This window comes from Coenobita brevimanus, chromosome 61 (assembly GCF_032717465.1).
Source record: "Coenobita brevimanus isolate Jiangsu-jjx chromosome 61, ASM3271746v2, whole genome shotgun sequence".
Classification (NCBI taxonomy): Eukaryota; Metazoa; Arthropoda; class Malacostraca; order Decapoda; family Coenobitidae; genus Coenobita; species Coenobita brevimanus.
This window is the reverse complement of record NC_137014.1, coordinates 29,601,592-29,622,767: the sequence shown is the minus strand read 5'-3', so window position 1 is coordinate 29,622,767 and position 21,176 is coordinate 29,601,592. Positions and strand designations below refer to the sequence as shown.

At 40.4% G+C, this 21,176-nt stretch overlaps 1 protein-coding gene across 1 annotated transcript in view; it reads right to left on the bottom strand.

The window, feature by feature from the left end:
* Positions 1-19,782, bottom strand: part of LOC145403731 (uncharacterized) — a 364,507-nt gene extending 344,725 nt beyond the window's left edge. The window contains exon 1 of the mRNA XM_080275411.1: positions 19,590-19,782. The gene's annotated coding sequence lies outside the window, so the exon portion shown is untranslated. The remainder of the gene's footprint in view (positions 1-19,589) is intronic.
* Positions 19,783-21,176: the final 1,394 nt, after the last annotated feature.

Below are 21,176 nucleotides of genomic sequence, written 5' to 3'. Positions count from 1 at the left end.
CCCATACCTGTGCGGTTGGAACATCGCCAGGCTGCACAGTATACCATCTGGTGGTCAAGTATAGGTATATAGCAGGTAATAAGGCCATAGAAAGTGTAGCGTCCCCCTTGATCTCTGTGCTTTCTTATGGCAGTCAGGGAAGTGAGGAGGTGAGGTGAGGATGCAATATGGCGCCCATATGTCACGTGACCGGTTTTCAGCCAATCACAGGTGAGCGCGCGAGGTGAGTTCTGAAACCGAGTTGGCCAAACTCTTCTTACTCTACGGCTCTGCCTCTACCTTCATCCTCCCCTCCCTTGATCTCGTTCTCCCTCCTTCCCTCCCCTTCCCCCTCCTCCCCTCTCCTCCCCTATCTGGATGATGTCACCGATCCTGCCAGCTGTCATCAACCCCTGCCACCGTCACTCTCTCTCTCTCTCTCTCTCTCTCTCTCTCTCTCTCCCTCATCGCACCGCGGCTTACATACGGCACCACACAACAGACATCACCACACACACAAAAAAACATACTTAGTGCATTGAATTATCTTACAGTGCCGACCACATCTGATGAGAAGAGCAACAGTAACTCCTTTCACCTTAACTTGGCACAGACTTTTTCGTTTCTCCATCTTATTACAGTTAGTTTAAAGGGAGAAGATAATACTACGGTTTTACATCCTATCCATGCCACTTCTTCATGACTAGCATCAAATTCTGGTGTTAACCGATTGTCACAACTCAGCATTCAAGGTGGAGGTGATAATTTTAGGCCAAGTTAGAGTAAAAAGGGTATAGTGAGGTTTTTTGTATACAGTATCGTCCACCTAACTTCGCAGATATTTCCGTCCTCTTGCAGAATACCGACATTTCCCGCGGCTCAGTGGCAGTGTAAGACAGTAATACAGCTCCAAGTCCTTTAAATTGCAATTCTTTGTGACTAGCACCATATTCTAACTTTAACCTGCTTTTACAATTTGATGCTAGATTTGAAAATACCGAAGCTATTTAGGGTACCTCAGTTCTATACCTGTATACTTTCCATATCACTTCTTCGTGACTAGCACTACCTTCGTTTTACTCTTCTCATAGCTCGATGGCAGAATAAGACAATAGTTTATTACGGCTCTACATCCTTTCCCAAACACTTCTTCGTGACTACTCCCCTTTATTAAAACATTGTCCACAGTTCACGTTGCTGTCAGGAAAAAAAAAAAAAACTACAACTCTACATCCATCAACGGGCATTCTTCGTGATTAGCATTATATTCTACTGTACACCAACTGATCCTTTAAAGTGGAGAAAGCTATAGCAGTTCTAGGCCACGTTCATCTACTATAATTCAGAACAAAGAAATAGGTCAAGTAAAAGTGAAAAGAGCATAAAACAATAAGCTAATCTTTATACTCCAGCTCAGCATTCAAGATGGAGGGACGATAACTTTAGGCTAGATGGCAATATAGTAACGATGGAAAATTCCAGTCACACAAATACACAGATAAATAGATAGATAGATAGATAGAGAGAGAGAGAGAGAGAGAGAGAGAGAGGAACAAATACGTGACACAAATAATCAGTCACCATACTAATTGGGCTACGTGTGTGTGTGTGTGTGTGTGTGTGTGTGTGTGTGTGTGTGTTGAGGCTAAGGGCTAGCAGTATGATTCATTCTCTCTCTCTCTCTCTCTCCCTCTCTCTATATTTATCCATCTGTCTGGACTAGTGAATGAATGAAGGAATGAAAATGGATAGGCCTAAAGGGAGGACTGAAAGGTAGGGAAGCCATATCGCCACTGATGCCGAGATTTGCGAAGGAAAGAAGGTAGGAACGAATGAATGAATAACTGAAGGAAGGAAGAGAGGGAGGGAGAAAGGAAGAAATAAAATGAAGGAAGGCTGAGAAGGGAACAAGGCCGTAGGTTTACAAACCCGCGGAAGTCCAAGTTTGTGAAGGATTGAGGGATATCTATCTATCTATATGTATATCTATCTATCTATATCTATATCTGTATCTATCTATCTATCTATATAGATGTATATTTATCTATCTATCTATCTACCTATCTATCTATAGAGAGAGAGAGAGAGAGAGAGAGAGAGAGAGAGAGGCCATACGTTGCCAGTGATCCCCTGATTAATTCTCTCAAGTAGGGGACCCGCTTCCCTTCAGTTCATTCATTCTTTCACTCACCTTTTTTTTTTTCTTAATCTTTCTTCCTCCTCTATCCGAACTTTTTTCCTTCCTCCTCCTCCTTCTCCTGCTCTTCCTCCTCCTCCTCCTCCTCAAGTAGGGTCTTGGAATGGCGAACATTCTTAACGATTACTTTGCGTCTGTTTTTACAGTAGATAACACCACCAGAAACCTACTGTTACCCACAAACTAAGCAAATAGCACCGTCCTCAGTAGCAATATCCTTTCAGCTATAAATAGTACAAACATAAACAAAACCTCTGGCCCTGATAAAATATCACCGAGAATTCTCTGTCTTATTCAATAAATCGTTAAGTACTGGGAAAGTTCCATGGGAATGGAAACTAGCAAATGTAACACCAATTTTCAAAAAAGGAACTAAGTCGCACCCAGGAAATTATAGACCAATCAGCTTAACATCAATAGTGTGCAAGTTAATGGAAACAATCATAAGAAGAATATAATATAATTAAAGACTAGCAGCATGGATTCAGACATTGTCGTTCATGCTTAACTAACTTACTGGACTACTTCTACGATGTTTACAAATCATATGATAACTCAAGAGCAGTAGATATAATTTACCACGAATTTCAGAAAGCATTTGACACTGTCCCTCAAAAGCGTCTCGTGAGCAAAATAGAAGCCCATGGAATAAAAGGAAATATGCAGAAATGGCTTTCAAACCGAAAACAGAGTTGTGATAAACGGAATGGAATCCAAATGGCGTAATGTGATTAGCGGCGTTCCCCAGGGCTGGTACTTGGACCGATACTTTTTTTTATCTATATAAATGAATAAATGAGGGTGTCAACTGTAAAGTACCGGTATCCAAATTTGCTGACGATACTAAAATAACCCGTAAAGTAACTTCAAAGTTACAGTGGCAGCAGTTACGAATGACCTTAACACTTTAGCAAGCTGAGCAGAAAAATGGCAAATGAAATGCAACACAGAAAAATGTAACGTACTTCATACTGGAAGTAACAACGTCCATGCGAATCACAAAATGAATATTATCCAGTTATCAAGTACACACAATGAAAAGGATCATGGTGTGACAATATCAAATGACCTAAAACCGAGTAAGCAGTGCACGGAGGTGGTTAAAACTGCAAACAAGCTGGTGGGTTTTATTGGAAGAACTTTCGTGTTGAAATCGGAAAAAGTCATACTTGCCTTGTACAACTCGCTAGTGCGCCCCCATCTCGAGCACTGTGTGCAATTCTGGTCTCCGTACAACAGAAAGGACATTGAAAAATTAGAGAAAATACAGAGATGATCCACAAAAATGATACCACGACTGAGAAGCAAACCATATGAGGAACGCCTTGAAGAACTTAAATTATTTAGCCTAACGAAATGCAGGTTAGGAGGTGACCTTATTGAAGTTCTGAAAATCATGAAGGGATAAATTATGACAATTTAGACATGAATAAATATTTTGAAATAGACCACTCGAGTCAAACCAGAAACCATGGTTGGAAAATTATGGGAAAGCGTTTCCAATCCCATGATGCAAAATACTTCTTCTTCAACAGAGCCATAAATATCTGGAACAGATTACCCCCAGATACCGTGAACAGTATCTCAGTTAAGACATTCAGAAACAAAATAGACAGGTATTTGCACGAGAATCCTCAGCTGACTCTTTTTCTGTCTGAATAAATTACTTGCACCAGCTACACGACACCCTGTAAACTTACCGAACCCATACATAGCGTCGCGTCACGTCATTATATATTTTTTAATATACTCAATGCAAATAAAGTAATATAAGCACAGATTAGGATTTGCACATATAGCTTGTCTACCTTAAAAGCTCCAGGCATGGCTGCCGAACCACCCCTGAACATCTACACTGTGCACTGTGCAGTTTCCACGTTGTGTCTACAGACGCCCCGTTAACTCAATGTACCCGTTCATAATGTCATGCCGTAGTTATATATTCGTTTATTTGATTATTTTCTCTTTCAGGTTATTCAAACTGGTAGCTTATAGAAAGTATTTTAGAACGTAACTTTTCCTTTCCAGTCATTCCTGTGAAATGTCCATGTCAGTTTTTCCATGCTGCATGGTGGTTTTTCTTACTTTTTCCTGGAGAGTTTGGAGGTGGGGGAAGCCTTCTTACTATACTATCCTTTCCTTCAGCATGCAGAGTTAGATCTTGTAGTCATAGTCTACTCTGTAACAAGTAGCCTCGAATGGACCACAAGGACTGTTGCTGTTTGCATTCCTTTGTAGACCTATTCCTCCTTCAGTCCCTTTTCTTTCCTGCTTCTGTCCCTTCCTTGCTTCATTCTTTCCTTCTTTTAGTTCTCCTTAGCTCAGCCTTGCCTTCTTCCTCATCTTCATTATTCACTAACTTTTTCATCATGTCCTAATGCAATCACCGTACATCTTTCTTGTTTTTTTTTTTTCCTTCTTCCTCTTTCACTCCCATGTCCTCCATCCTCCTCTTCCTTCGTTTCGTTTTCCGTCACTCCCCCTTTCCTTCCTTCCCTCCTTCCCTCCGTCCGTCCCTCCTTCCTCCCTTATTCATTCACTCACCATTTCCTTTCCTTCCCCTTCCTTCTCCCCTTTTCTATCACCACTCTTGTACTCTGTTTCTCCCCGTCTACCTCCCTCACCATTCTCTCTCTCTTACCCCGTCCCCCTTCTCCCCTCACTCCCTCTTCTCCCCCCACACTCCCTTCTCCCCTTACCAAGCTGGTCAACATGATACTCTGGAATAGCCCTCTTTCTCACCTTACATGCACACACACACACACACACACACACACACACACACACACACACACACACTTAATCCTAAATACGCCACGTATACACGCAAATAGTCATTACCAACACTATGCCCACCACTACCTAGTACCATCCTACACTGTTACTGCTACTGCTACTAATATTGATAATAGGCCTACATACTACTACAATTATTACTACGGTACAACTTCTATTACCACTACTACCGTACTAGTATTGTTATAACTACTGCGATACTACTACTACTACTACTACTGCTACTACTACTACTACTACAGTGATACTGCTACTACAATGGTACTACTACTACTATTACTACTACTACTACTACTATTACTACTACTACTACTACTACTACTATTGCTTTACTACTACTACTACTGCTACTACCACCGGTAGCTACAGTTGTTGTTGCTGTTGCTGCTGCTGCTGCTGGTACTGATGATGATGATGATGATGATGATGATGATACTGATGATATGATACAACAACTAGTCTAATAATAATAACAATATTGGCAATAATAATAATAATAATAATAATAAAGAAAGAAAAGCATTCGGGAACCGAATGCTAATCGTCCGGCAGAATATGCTGTTGGCAAAGTCCAAGATTTTGGCCATCTCTTGATACCCTGAAGGTTTCGTGTCGGTAACTCAAGCCGTTCATGAAATATAATGGTGCTAAAGGCGGGCGAAAAAAGAGAATAATTGACCTTTGGCAGTTATTTTAGTGACCTTCACCCTGACCCCGAGTGTCCATTTTCGAACTCGTCCAAGATTTTGGCCATATCTCGATACACTGAAGGTTTCATGTTGATAGCTGAAGCCGTTCATGAGATATAATGGAAACAGACACACACACACACACACACACACACACACACACACACACACACACACACAGAGGCGGGCAAAAACATTATCGCTCCGCCTTGTAAAGGCGGCCGATAGTGTTAACCATAACAGTAGCGAACCGCCACCACGGTAACCAAGACGATCCAGCAACAAAACTACCACTACCATCACCACCACCACCACCACAACCATCATCAGCACCACCACCACCACCACAACCATCATCAGCACCACCACCACCACCACCACCACATCAAGGACTACCACACACCACAGACAGGATAAGACTCGGGACCATGGAAGGCACAAAGGCGGTGCAATGCGTATAGGAGATCACAGCTGGGTGGCACGGATGAGCAGAGAGAGAAGGGGGGGACAGGCGAGGAGAATGCAAGGAAAGGGAAGGAGAGTGGAAGGAAAGAGAAGGAAAGGGAAGGAGAGTGGAAGGAAAGAAAAGGAGAGGGAAGGAGAGTGGAAGGAAAAGGAAGGAGAATGGAAGGAAAGGGAAGGAGAAGGGAAGGAAAGAATGAAAGGCGAGGAGAATAGAAGGAAAGGTAAGGAGAATGGGGGGAAAGGCAAGGAGAATGGAAGGAAAGGTAAGGAGAATGTGGGGAAAGGCAAGGAGAATGGAAGGAAAGGTAAGGAGAATGGGGGGAAAGAGAAAGAAAGGTAGGGAGCATGAAAGGAAAGGGAAGGAATGGCGAGGAGAATGGCAGGAAAGGGAAGGAAAGGTGAGAAGAATGGATGGAATGGGGAGGAAAGGTAAGGAGAATGAAAGGTAAGGGAAAGAAGTGTGTAGCATGGAAGGAAAAGGAAGGAAATGTATTAAGAATGGAGGGAGTGGGGAGGAAAGGTATGGAGAATGGAAAGGTAGGGAAGGAAAGGTAAGAAGAATGGAAGGAAAAGGAAGGAAAGGTATGGAGAATGGAAGGGTATGGAAGGAAAGGTAAGGAGAATGGAAGGAATGGGGAGGAAATGTATGGATGGAAAGGTAAGGAGAATGGAGGGAATGCGGAGGAAAGGTATGGAGAATGGAAGAACTGGAGATGAAAGGAAAGGAGAATGGGAGGAATGGATGTGAAGACGAAAACAGAAACGAAACGACGAAACGAAAAGGAAAGAGACAAAGTGAAAGCAGAGAAGAAAGCCGCAGGGAATAAGGGGAGGCCAATAAAAGACAGACTAAAAGGGAAAGGAAAGGAAGCGACAGGAAACTGGTAAAGTAGAGGAGAGAAAGGAAGCTGACAGAGAGAAAAAACCGAGGAAGAAGAAAGGAAAAGAGACGAAAGAAGACATTAAAAGACAGGAGAGTAAGAGAACAATCCATAGTAGGCTAAAGCAAAGGGTGGAAGAAAGATGAAATGGGGAGAGAGAGAGAGAGAGAGAGAGAGAGAGAGAGAGTACCATACGAAACACAGGAAACGAGAGAAATTGAAAACGCAAGAAGAGATAATAAAAAGGAAGTGAAAGAGACAAAGAAAAGAGAAGGAAAAAGAAAACGGAAATTAAAAGTGGAAAAGATCAGATGGAAGAGAAGAAATGAAGAGGCGAATGAAGCAGAGAGGCAGGGGGAAAAATGGATGAAAACGGGGGGAGGGGAGGAGAGAATAAGGAGAAAAATAACGAAAATAAAGATATCACTAATTATGGAAGAAGGAAGGGGAGAGAAAGAGAGGAAGGGAGAAAAACAAGCAAAGATATCAAAAGAAGCAAGGAAGAAAGGGAGAGGAAAAGGAACATAATGAAAAAATGTACCATATAGATCGAAAAATAAGGAATGAATGAATGAAGGAAGGAAAGAATGAAAAAAGAAGAAAGAAAAGAAAGAAGATATGCTACGTAGATAGGCCTAAGAAAGAGGTACCGAGAACTTATAAAAAACTGTTACAGCAGCAGGCCTAAAAACTGCTGGATTATTTTTTTTTTACTCCCACAGGACAACTTAAAGATAAAAATTCCTATCAAATTTCTCTTCCCTACTTTTTCACAGCTTATATATATATAATAAATATATATATATATATATATATATATATATATATATATATATATATATATATATATATATATATATATATATATATATATATATATATATATATATATATATATATATATATATATATATATTGTATATAATATATATGTATAATATATATGTAAACGGTATATCATATATATAGGGTATATATATTATTTCTGTCTCCTCTATGTCCTGTTAGTCTCCTCACCCTCCCCTCTCTTGTTTCCTCCTATCGCACATCCCAGACTCTCTCTCAGCTGGGGTGGAGAGAGGATATTTTTAGTGTGAATCTCAGTAAAAGCTTCTCACCTCTCTCCTTCTCCTCCTCCCTCCCTCTCGCTGCCTCCTCCATCTGCTTTTCTTTCCCTCCAACTAACCTCCTCCTCCTATCTCCACCCCTACATCTCTCTCTCTCTCTCTCTCTCTCTCTCTCTCTCGGCAAGAATGACGAGCATCTCAAGTGCCAAATTACCACAGAAACAACACTTACAAACCACAGCTATCACCCCCAACGTCTAAAAACAAACAGCTCTCAAGAACAGCCTCCTAATCGCCCACTAAACAAGACACGTGCATTGTAAATGGGTTTTAGGAGTGCCGTAGTATCAGAGGAACAACCCTTTACAAACAGTTATATCACTCCTACAGCAACGAAAAAAAAAAAAAAAAAAAAAATGAGTTTCGGTAATAGCTCAATCATGATCCGCGACGAGACATTAAAACCTTCTAAAAAAAAAAAAAAAAAAAAAAGCTGTGGAGCATCGTCACCGTAACACTCCAGAAATTTAATGTCATCCTCGAAATGATGATAATCATCATTATCATCATCATCATCATCACAGCAACAACAACGATGATGATGATGATGATAATAATAATAATAATACGGTAATAATAATAATAATAATAATAATAATAATAATAACAATAAGAAGAAGAAGAAGAAAAAGATAGAAGAAGAAAGGAAAAGAATTACTAACTTACCAAGTACAGTAGTCAGAAAGCACTCAGAGTGCACATACCTCAGCCAATGCCATTGCCATTAAAAAGGATCCGGATCCGGATCGGTGGAGTTATTGTGAGGAATACATAGGATACAGCTCTGCCCCAAAGTTTAATCAATTGTTTCTTGAACCATGGCCCACTCTCCCTCAAAATTCTATTGAAATTCACTGAGAACTTTTGGAGACATTATACACAGGATCCGGATCCGAATCTTTCCCCAAAATTAATCGATTCTTTCTTGGCCCATGGCCCACCCTTCCACAAAATTTCATTGAAATTCATTGAGAACTTTTGGAGATATCGTGTGGACAACCAAAGACTAATATGGGTGAGTACATAGCCTCGTCCAACTTCGTTGGCGGAGGTAAATATCAAACTATTAAAAATGAAGGAATTTATTTCTGATCAGTGTAACATGTTAGGACATAAACCATACGTACTTATAATAAACCATTGCCATCATGCACAACAAACAAACAAACAAACATGAAAATGCCATAGGCAGAGCTCTTGCCGGATGGATCCGATTGTCTGCTTAGTTTATAGCTACTTGGTTTTCACCGGCCTGTTGACACTCATCTGACGACATTTTTCGCTCTTCATTGCGATGCACAGGAGGGGTTTAGGACGCCAAAAATTGCATTGTTTTCTGCACCAGACGTTTTTCTTCAATTTGGTAAGAAAAAAAAAATCGAATTTCGAAATATGAAAAAAATGGTGTCTGGGCGGCACTGAGGGGTTTCAAGCCTCCACCCAGCCCGGGGCCTCTGACCGATTTTGAAGGAAAACAGTAAGTTTCCAGGGTTTATGGACATCTACCTTCTGATTTTTTTTTTTTTTTTTTTTTTCAGAACGATTGGCACCGAATTGTGACCTGTAGAGTGCAAACAAACAGACAGACAAACATACGGTACTGACCAACATGCTTGTCAAATCTTTCGATTCCGGCAACAAACATGAACAATGCTTTCAGGAAGAGCCAAGTCATGGGACCTGCCGATAACCATCTCAAGAATGAAGAGCAGCAGTCCCAGAAACCATAATTAGCCTCTCGTAAAAAAAAAAAAAAAAATACCGTAACCAAATAAATAAAAATAATCAAGCTACCTGCATCAAATAACCATCAAGCATAAAAAGAAAAAAATGCTTTAAACATAGTGACACATTGTTACTGCAGACAAAATTTAAGAAAACTTGACTAGCCCATCATAGATGAAGCTATGAATAACAATACTACTACTCCTACTCTTACTACTGCTACTACTAATACTACTACTGCTACTATTACTAGTACTACTAGGGTAATAATAATAATACCTATAATAATAATAATAATAATAATAATAATAATTCATTCATTCATCATCCAATCCTACATTGCCCCATGAGAAGCGTAGGAGCCCGGGGCTAGGCAAGTTGGTCCTGACATTTAAGATGAGAGTGACCAGCCTCACCCATCCCTGAGTGGCATTACGTGAGCAATAAACCCGAACCAGCCCTTGGATATAAACCGTTCACCGGCTCAATCCGATTGGAGCGCCGTAATTACTCACTAAACCACCAGGCGCCAAAATCTGGTTATATGGTTACCACCCAGCGTAGTGAATGGTTTCCTGGTTTACAGGAAAACATTTGGCTTGTCACTCAATGTAGAATCACCCACAGGCAGAAGGAAGAGGAAAAAATGAAGGAAAGAAAGACAGAAGAGGGAGTGTAAAGTCACCCGTAGGCAGAAGGACGAGGAAAGAATGAAGGAAAGAAAGTCACAAGAGGATGGAAAGAAAGAAGGATGGAGGAGAGGAAAGGGCAGACACCCGACAGCAGCACTACATCGAGTAAGTGGATGGTGAGCGCCCCCACCTACAATAATAATAATAATAATAATAATAATAATAACAACACTTAAAGGACCAATTATTTACCGTTAAACATTCAAGCAGAGTTAGGCTAATTTTCCATCAGCTGTGTGGCCTTACAAATACCATTGTGCCCTTTACAACAATGGCATTTTCGCAGTGGGTATTTTTTTTTCAATAATAATCTCTCGGACTGTAGGGGTAGGTGTGTTAGCCAGCACTTATGACAATGGTTGCAATATAGGCCTACTCAATAATCAAGAGAAAGGAAGTAACTCAGTATGGAACTTATTCAATACAAATAATAATAATAATAATAATAATAATAATAATGATGACAATAATGATGATGATGATACTATCTGTCTGCCTATCTATAGCCAGACGCCTCAAGCCCATAAGGGATGGTCACGAACAAATCGCCTCCATGTCGCCATGTCTACTGCCACATCACTGCCTAGCTCCCATCTCCCCCCCCCCTCTCATATACCTCTCCACTCCATCCACTATCTCATTCTTGGCCTCCTCCTCCCTCCTCCCCCTTCCACCTAACTCGCGTACACTCTCTTCGTTTAGTCTCGCCCTCCATCCAATCCACCCACTCACTCAGTGTAGCGATACCGGTATTCTATTTTAGGGTAGCTCTACATTGAGTGGCAAGCCAAATGATTTCCTGTAAACCAGGAAATCATTTATAACGCTGGGTGGTAACATTATAACCAACCAACAAGTGTTTCCTACGTGACAGCAAGAGGGCTGGCTCTTGGCGGAGAGTTAGTGCCCCTCCCCGGAAAACAGCTACCGTAACTAAAAATACGAACAAGATGATGATGATGATGATGATGATGATGATGATGATAATAATAATAATAATAATAATAATAATTCATCCACCCATCATCCAATCCTATGTCGCCCCATAGAGAAGCGTAGAAACCCAAGGCTAGGCAAGATGGTCCTAACATTTTAGATGAGAGTGCCCAACCTCACTCACTCCTGAGTGGCATTACGTGAGCAATAAACCCCAACCACTCCTTTGGATATAAACCTGCACAGGCTCAATCCGATTGGAGCACCATAATTACTCACTAAACCACCAGGCGCCATAATTTGGTTATATGGTTACCACCCAGCGTAGTAAATGGTTTCCTAGTGTAGAGGAAACCATCTGGCTCGTCACTCAGTATAGAGTCACCCATAGGCAGAGGGAAGTGGAAAGAATGAAGGAAAGAAAGACAGAAGAGGGAGTGTAAAGGCACCTGTAGGCAAAAGAAAGAAGAAAGAATGAAGGAAACACAGAAGAGGAAGGATGGATGAGAGGAAAGGGCAGACACCCAAAGCAGCACTACGTGGAGTGAGTGGATGGTGACCGTCCCCACCTTTCACAAGACCCACCTACCACAAATACTAATTTAACACTAATACTAATAATAATAATAATTATTATTATTATGATTACCAGCGAGAGAGCGATGTTTAGGCTAGCCTACTCTGTTAAGTTTTGATACGAGCGGCCCGGCCGGACTACCATCACGCTAGGCAAAAGCTAATAACTTTACTTGTATGTGAAGTAGAGTTGAAATTCTTTCTGCATATGATACAAACATTCAGTAAATTTTGTTATCAACTAAAAACTCATCCATAACGGCGTGGGAACACCTTGGAATCTTTTTTTTTTTTTTTTTTTTTTTTCCACGGAAGCGTTCGGCTCTAATCGGTGAACGCCTCAATCACGAAATCAGATTAAAGATTTTCCGTCGTAACACTGTTTTTTGGCATCAACTCTAGCAATTAAACACTGGAGATTCAGCTGACATTAATTTTTCATCAGAGGGAAACTGTGATAACATGGTGCTCGTTCGCTCGTCACACGCTCACAAAGCGCACTTTACTGCATGATGATAATAAATTATTATTATTATTATTATTATAATTATTATTATTATTATTATTATTATTATTATTATCCACTCTCATCTTAAATATCGGGACCAGCTGCCTAGCCCCGGACTCCTACGCTCCTCATGGGGCAATGTAGGATTGGATGACGGATGGATGGAGGATTATTAGCATTAGTATTAGTATTGTCACTTTCACTCTCGTCTTTAATGTCGGACCAACTTGCCTTGCCCCGGGCTCCTACGCTCCTCATGAGGCAACGCAGGATTGGATGATGGATGGATGGACTATTATTATTATTATTATTATTATTACCGGCATTATTATCATTATCATTATTCTTATTATGATTATAGCCGGTTAATTACATTCCTCCACAAGAGACGTCCTTTATTTTAATGAAGTTGTGACCAAACTATTTAACCACCCAAACAAAATCCTGCCAAAGGGTTAACAATCAGACCAGACCATGTGAGTTCAGCTGCCATGAAATCGCATTGTTCAGCCATGTTCAGCAATGTTCATTTACCCCACAATGCTCTCAATTAGGTGTATTTGGCGCTTAGACCAGGTAGGCCTAGGCTAATATTAGTTCCCACACCGCATGAACAACACGTTAGGCTATACTTCAGTTATGCTCTAATATTGCCTTAAGTTGTTTTTGCATATTTGGAAAATTGTTAACAGCAGTTTCTAGTGTAACATTACATTAAATCTCTCTCTCTCTCTCTCTCTCTCTCTCTCTCTCTCTCTCTCTCTCTCTCTCTCTCTCTCTCCTGGCGATCTGGGAACATTATTTCCATGACTGCAATAAAAGTTAGGCAATGTTCAGTTATGGCTACCTCTACAGGTCCTCACCTGGGCTGTCTGCTGATTCTGATATCTCTCCCTACACGGTCTTCACAAATAAACTGGCCCATGTTAAACAAATAACCGAGCCTAAATTCAGTTATATTACCGGTGGTTTACCGTATGTTCCCATTTATTTGACAGTTAAATAGCGATAATATCAATTCCTAAATTCCACACACCGCTGCTACAGCCTACGGTACCGGTACTGCAGTAACAGTTAGGCTACGTTCAGCTTTCTACACCATCTCCGCATGACCACATCCTTCGGAAATTTTATTCTACCACCAAACGTTTCTGTACAGGTTATCTCTAGAGTCCCATTTACTATTACGTGTTTTTGTAGTTCTATCTAAAGACGATTTTATCTAACTTGTGAAATATATATATATATTTTTTTTTATGCGAGGATGAAGCAACAGGTCACCACAGTAAGTTCCTATAATGTTTAATAATAACCATAAGCATATGATAAAAACCATCGTAGATTTGCTCCCATAATCTGGGCCAACTACTGTATATAACTGTAGTTCTTTCGCCTCCACGGATTTCTGCAGACGATTTACGGATACCACATGGCCCGGTGATAAGATTCTCCCCCCCCTCTCTCTCTCTCTCTCTCTCTCTCTCTCTCTCTCTCTCTCTATATATATATATATATATATATATATATATATAGCAAGAATATACCGGTATATAGGCCTATATACCGGTATCATATGCACGGAGTGACTTTATGCTGGAAGTTACCATTCCCTTCACTATTAAGCCTAAATTAACCTAACCTAACCTTATCCTAGATCAACCTAACCTAAATAAACCTAAATTAAACTAATCTTAATTCATGAAATGACAAATTTCACAATCTGCCTGTAACATACTGTACATATATATCTTTATTTATATATATCCATATATCGACCTATGGTTACCTACAGGTCGATGAGACATCCATATCTTCCTGACATATATTTCACACAATGTTGTTGACAAATGGCACAAAATTTGAGATAACATGCGGATACTTTCAAAATAGAAGCTAAACAGCCACTCGGCGCATGCGCACTGAGCGGAACGGTAACTTCCAGCATAAATCACTCCGTGCATACGACAACCGTTATATTTTGTGTGTGTGTGTGTGTGTGTGTGTGTGTGTGTGTGTGTGTAGCCTAGTCTGCACTCAGCTCGTGAAAAAAGATCTCATGTTTGGCATTTTCGCCAACTTGGAAAGCACTGAAGGACCTTTTCCTTCCCAGTTTATTTCTCCATGTTAAACATGAAACCTCTTACAGATTCTTTATGCGAAGTAGCCTAGATCTACATGCACTTAGGCTAAGTGTAAATAACAAAACCGTCTTCCTAATTTTTCCGCAGCGTAACATAGTTATCATGGATATTTTTTATCGTATCTTCACGTTATTTATTTACCCTTACTAAGAAGCTTTTCTTCTTTGTCTTTTTTTATCGCATAAAAAAGTTAACCCTTTAAGTCCGGTCTTCCTACCTCGAAATAATTTGCTTCAGCTATTGGCAGACGTCTTGTACTAAAGGGGTTGATGAAGGCTATGGCTATCTAACCTCTCCAGTTCCAAGAGTTTCTCCAAAGCTTACATATACAGTCTGCTGATAGCTACAGTATCATTTAAAATACGCCATCGGATTGAAGTGACTAATAAAAAAAGTATGAACAAGCCATCTTACCGCCTCCAGAATGTTTATAAATGCCAAGTGCTTCCCCGAAATCCTATATATATATCCTTGTAGTGACTCCTTTGTTAAACGCTTTTTCTTTATGCACAAGTTTTCACCCTCCCGTCTGCATCCTACTCCTCCATTCACATCATCGGTTTGTGGGGAAAACGAAAAAATATATAATATTTTTTGTGGGGGATGCTTTCTAACACGTTTATGAATTCGTGTCTGAATTTCATTTATATATATCCAGAATTAGCGCGTCCTTTCTAATAGTTTCTTTTTTTATTATTATTAGGCTATTCATTCATTTTCTCTTACCAGCTCCAAATGCTTTCTTCTTCTTCTTCTAGCACATATCCTAGGCCTAATACTTCATCTGAGCTCCGCATCTAAACTATCCATGGACTCTCTCTCTCTCTCTCTCTCTCTCTCTCTCTCTCTCTCTCTCTCTCTCCTTTACAGAGGTGACATTTCTGGCACTAGTTCCTGTGCATCACTCGCAAGACCTCCATTAAGAGTCTGGCCTTGTCTTTCATCTTCATGCACCTTACTACCCATGAACTAAAATATATAAAGAACAATAAACAAAATAATAAGCAAGCCCATTTTTCGGTAAAATTAATACAAGTATTTTTAGAGACTAGCCGCAAAACTGTTTACAAAAGCGTACGGTCAGGTATTTCATGGGCAAGAGGGCAGAGGAAACTTGGCCTAAAAACGCTCAAAGGTGCCCTAATCTTCAAATAACTGATACTAAATATACATTTTACATGAATGTATGAGTATATAAAAATAATATAAGTGGAACTGATTTTTACACTTAAAATCTCATGTTCTACCTTATATTATTCACATGAAAAATGACCGAACAACGAATATATCAAAACAAGCCGAAAACAGTTACTCAGTTTACTCTCACGTAAGAACACTTTCTTGATAATGCAAGCATTCAAATAGCTTTAACTAAAACTCCTTTTAAAGGTACCAGTACACCAACAGAAGGATGTGCCCTCAAAAATTAGCTTTTGCTCTGAAAAAATAATTCCCTGGTTCTGGGGGGTGGGGGCTACATCCCGCCTAGACCCCCCCCCCCCCGCCTCGTACCCCAATGACGTTTTCGAAAGCAACAATATTTATACGTTACCATAACTCAGAAAAGCTATCTTTACCATATAGCCTACCGCTATTATTTCGCTACCGGTATCAACAATGATTTTTTTTTTTTTTTTTAACGTACGGTAAGTATTTTCTTGCCATTATGAGAAGAATAACTTCTGCATCAGACGTGACAAAACAGGAGCTGAAAACTTTTACAGGAAACGCCATTTCACAGGCTACCGGTACTACACGTTCTTGCAGACTTACTTCTTTAAAAGCATACCGGTAACCAGCCTACACATATCCAATAGACCAAGGTATATACAGTAATTCTATGAACACCCTGAGACGTCGCTCTGGTGGTACCGGTATCAACTGTTATCTGTATGACTGTAATTACCTATAAAGTAAAATACCAAAACACACTTCATGCATCAACCTAATGCTAAGTTGACAAACTTGATCCCTACAAATGGATGCTTAGTTTCCGCTTGTCAGCGGTATCTTGCATCTCCTCTACCTCTTTTATCACCAACCTAAGATTTTCATTTCCTTTACGTAGGCTAGCGATGACATCAAAGGAAGGCGAGATAAGGTGTATGATCTTGCACAGCCTTTATCGTGGCATTCTCCGATAATGTTCAAGAAGACAGAAAATAATCCAATCACAAGTTCTGCCTTTTTACTCTTGCCATTTAGGAGAGAATTTTGAACTGAAGAAGTTACGGCATATATATATATATATATATATATATATATATATATATATATACATATATATATATATATATATATATATATATATATATATATATATATATAGCCTTCATTAATCACCTTACTACAAAGAGACTTTCCTATGTTGAATATAACCGTCTGACGACTGTAATAATAATAATAATAATAATAATAATAATAAACACATCATCGCATTGGTCGGTAAATGCCTGCACAACCTGTGTCATGACCTACTCTGTTGAGGCTTAAGATTATAAAACTAATTGGATGAAATATTCGTCCTAATGTCAGTGCCATGACCTGTTTACATGGAGGAATAATTTAAGATTATTTATTAGATAGCCTACTTGGATATTTTTACGACCAATTCTTCATTGTAAAATATTTCCAAATGTGGGTATGTCATCCATTCTATGAAAAACCGCTAGAAAGTGCTTTAGAAAGTGTTATATGGTCATATCAACATATATAATTGCATATATAAGGAGTTATTCGTTAACATTGCAAGTGTACAGTGTACTTTTCTTGATAACTCATCTAGATACAACCAAAATTCCCATTATTTAGTTGTTTGTCTGTTTGTACCTTCAAGTTAGCCGAAACGGTGCATTATAGGGCAAAAATTCTTTAATCACCGTACCTGAAATGCGTTAAAAAAAAAAAAAAAAAAAAAAAAAAAAAAAAAAACGGGTGCAATCAGCCTCCGGTTACCAAAAAGGTTAACACATTTCCATATATATATTTCGCGGTAAATGCGGCGGGGCATTTCCGTGGTTTCATGTCTCTGCAGAGACAGGGAGAGAGAGAGAGATTGTCGGCCTGACTGTCTGTCCTCTATGGAAATCAAGGGGGATGCATATACAGTAGAACTCTGAACATCTCTGACAGGTGTAACTTCTAACAACGAATTTAAACGCTTTAAACGTGTACAGTACATAAGTTGAAGTGGCTCCTCTGATAGCCAAGATTATGCTGTAATTGATCAGAATTAGTCATGTCAACATGGTGTAAAGATGGTAGCCAATTACTGTACAATTTTTCACTTTTACAACCATATTATTAGGTACAGCAGGTCGGATGGGCAGACGGATTTGGTGGGTGGGTGGGTAGTGGGAAAATAGGTCCATGGTATGAATAGGTCCATGGAAAATATAACCCTGAGGAAGTGGGCCCAAGGATAAAATGAGAACCCGAGGGTCCTCTCCCACAAAGAGAGGCCATCCAGGGTCCCAGGTAATGCATGATCATAGGGTTTTACCCAGGCAACGCCGGATACCCCTTCTAGTATACACTAAAAGCGCAGATCTAATTTACTAGCCACTTTAAGTAATGGTTTAGCCTAATTAACCCACTCTGCAAGAATCTGTTACACATCTTGGCGGAATTTCTGTCAAGGTCAGTTGTCACATAGCCTTATTTTCTGTTAAGTTACAAAATACACCCTCCATGTCCAAATCTGTCCCTGGAGCTAACAATACAGTAGCTGAAATGGCAAAATTATCTGTGCGGTACGTAGCCTAGCATACCAGTATAATTATTTGCTTATATTTATCACAGCCGAATAATAACAGAACATGCATAACAAAACTACTTCAGCTGATGCATACAACGGGCAAGCGGAAGAGTCCCAGGAAATTTTTAATTTAAAAATTGTGGAATGCAAATAATGAGCAAGTACTCGTATGCTGGAGTGAGGGTGAAGGAGGGGGTGCCATGGAACATAATTAAACTGGGTATAAAACCTAACTACATTAAGTTAATCCTAAGGGTTTTATAAACAAACTGAGCCATATTCTAGTGGCCTACCGTACTGCAGTTAAAGTAGCAAGCATGTAGCACAACTTCTTCCGCGATTTATTTCGCACCTTACACTTCCTCTTTACGTGTATGTACAGTATGTTCTTTGGTGCGTGCATAACACAATTTTGCATCAAATAACAAAGAAGTGGGTAGCTATTATCTGCTACGTAAATAAATCACTGTGGAATAGGCTTTACGAAATATCCGAAGCCAACCAGGAAATACCCCCTCTAATTAAACCAGAGATTGCCAAGGGGCTAAAGAAAAAAACAGCTGACGTTTTGACCTTCTTACCTCATTGCTATTATTTTGTCAAGCTGAATGCCGTCTATCAGCTGCCTTTCTTTCCAGGTGTTTTAAAATTACACCATCATTAACTGGGACTCCAAACACCTTCCCTCTACATTTTAACCCCTTCAGCCCGACGAGTCATTTTCATTTTATTCTTGTCATCTCCAGTGTTTGACCCAACAGATTCACCTCTAGTACTGAATGATTTAAGGCTACATCTAACCCCTCCAATTCGAAGGGTTTCTAAGCTAAATAAAATCGTCCGGAGGTACCGGTAGCTAATGTTACCTACATAGACTAAAACGAAAATAACATGACTGAATGGGCCAATAATGACTAACAGTTCACACACACACACACACACACACACACAGTCTCTCTCTGCTCTTGTTGCCATAGAAACGAACCACAGGCTTGAACATCTGGACGGAGCAACAAGCCTAGCAAGTCCCTTTGTTATCGGGCAACCTGGGATAAATTAAACAGGTCTAGAATAGGTTGAGAGATCACGGCGGGGGAAAGAGTCGGTCAAATGGTCTTACCTCTTCATAATATAAGGCGTGTGAGTGAAGGTTTGGTCTCACGCAACGCCAACGTCTCTCTCTCCCTTGCTTCTCTCTAAGGGCGGGTCTCACTTTTTTTGTTCTTTTCTCTCTCTCTCTTCACTCATTCACTGCTTCCCACGGCAAACACGTATTCAGTTCATTCGTGTATTTCCTTTACTAGTCACTGTAACCTTCCTTCACTGCCACGAAATTTGGACCAATAAACTCACTTTAGCTGCTTGAATTTACAATTTGTAGAGAAAGCAACATAAAGGCCCTCTAGTTTCCCGCTCTGCACTTCAAATTACTATTCACACAACTGAAGGAGTCAACAATGATCAGATATGAACGGTAACACAGGATTTTCAGAATAATACCATAGCATTTGCACTGAATTGACTGCGCAAGCGGGGTAAGTGCAGCACATAACCTCACTCTCCTGAAGCCAGAGGAACACTGAGAGAGTCTGAGCTGCTGAGAGAAAGAACGCTCCCTCTCCCTCCCATGTTCCCCACACCATTGCCCTCCCTTTCCCCCCATCTCTCAGCACCCTTGCCCTTCCCTTTACTCTGTCTCCCCATGCCCAAACCCCTGACTCCTTCTCTCTCTCTCTCTCCACATTCCCTCTCCTCCTTTCCCTCCCTCCCCTCTCACCTCTCCCAGTACCCTTGTCCCTCCCTTTCCTCTCAGCCCCCTCGCCTCTCCCCTCCAGTCCCCTCCCTTTCCTCTCAGCCCCCTCGCCTCTCCCCTCCAGTCCCCTCCCTCAACCCTCAGTCTCCCCAGCTCCCGGCGAAACCCCACCCGCTGAATGGAACCCGACAACATAAAATATTTTTCTGATTCTACAAAAACCGAGCTCAGGAATAGACCGTGATATAATTTTAGTGACCGTACCCACAGCACAGGCAGCATGGATAGGATACCAGATACGTAGGGTCATGCTTGATCGTTCGACACGGAGAGTGACAAATCACATAAACCTTGTTACCTGCGGATTTTATGCTGCTGGATTATACAAATTCTCAAATAGTATGTGTACTTAGTTGGTGACGACCATCATCCACTCACTTGATGTGGTGCTGCCTAATTCTTGCATCACCTTATCATTCTTTTTCTGTCTGCCCCCCTTTTTTCCTATTTCTCTCATCTTTCCTGTTATTCTTTATTACTTTTCTTTCCTTTTCAGGTTGCTTTACACTGAGTGACAAGCCTAATGGTTTCCTATAAGCCAGGAAAACATTTACAACGCTGGGTGGTAACCATTTAACCAACCCATGTGTGTTCCCTACATGTCAACAAGTATGTTGGCGGATGATTATTGACACTCCGCGCAAAACAGTTAATTCAAAGGCAAACGGCCACCCCTCCCGGGACTATGGCATCTGGCTACAGATAGGTAGATAGACAGATAGACAGATAGATGTGTATTTCCAAATGCCCCACATTTTCAAATGATACACAGTTCCATATTGTTGAGAATCAGAATTTGCTAGTTAGGTAGTACAGGAAGGTTCTCATCGTAGTTCGGTTACGAGGCAGAGTTGCCAGTTAGCCTGTTATTGTAAGCGGAGGTAAATTGTAAGT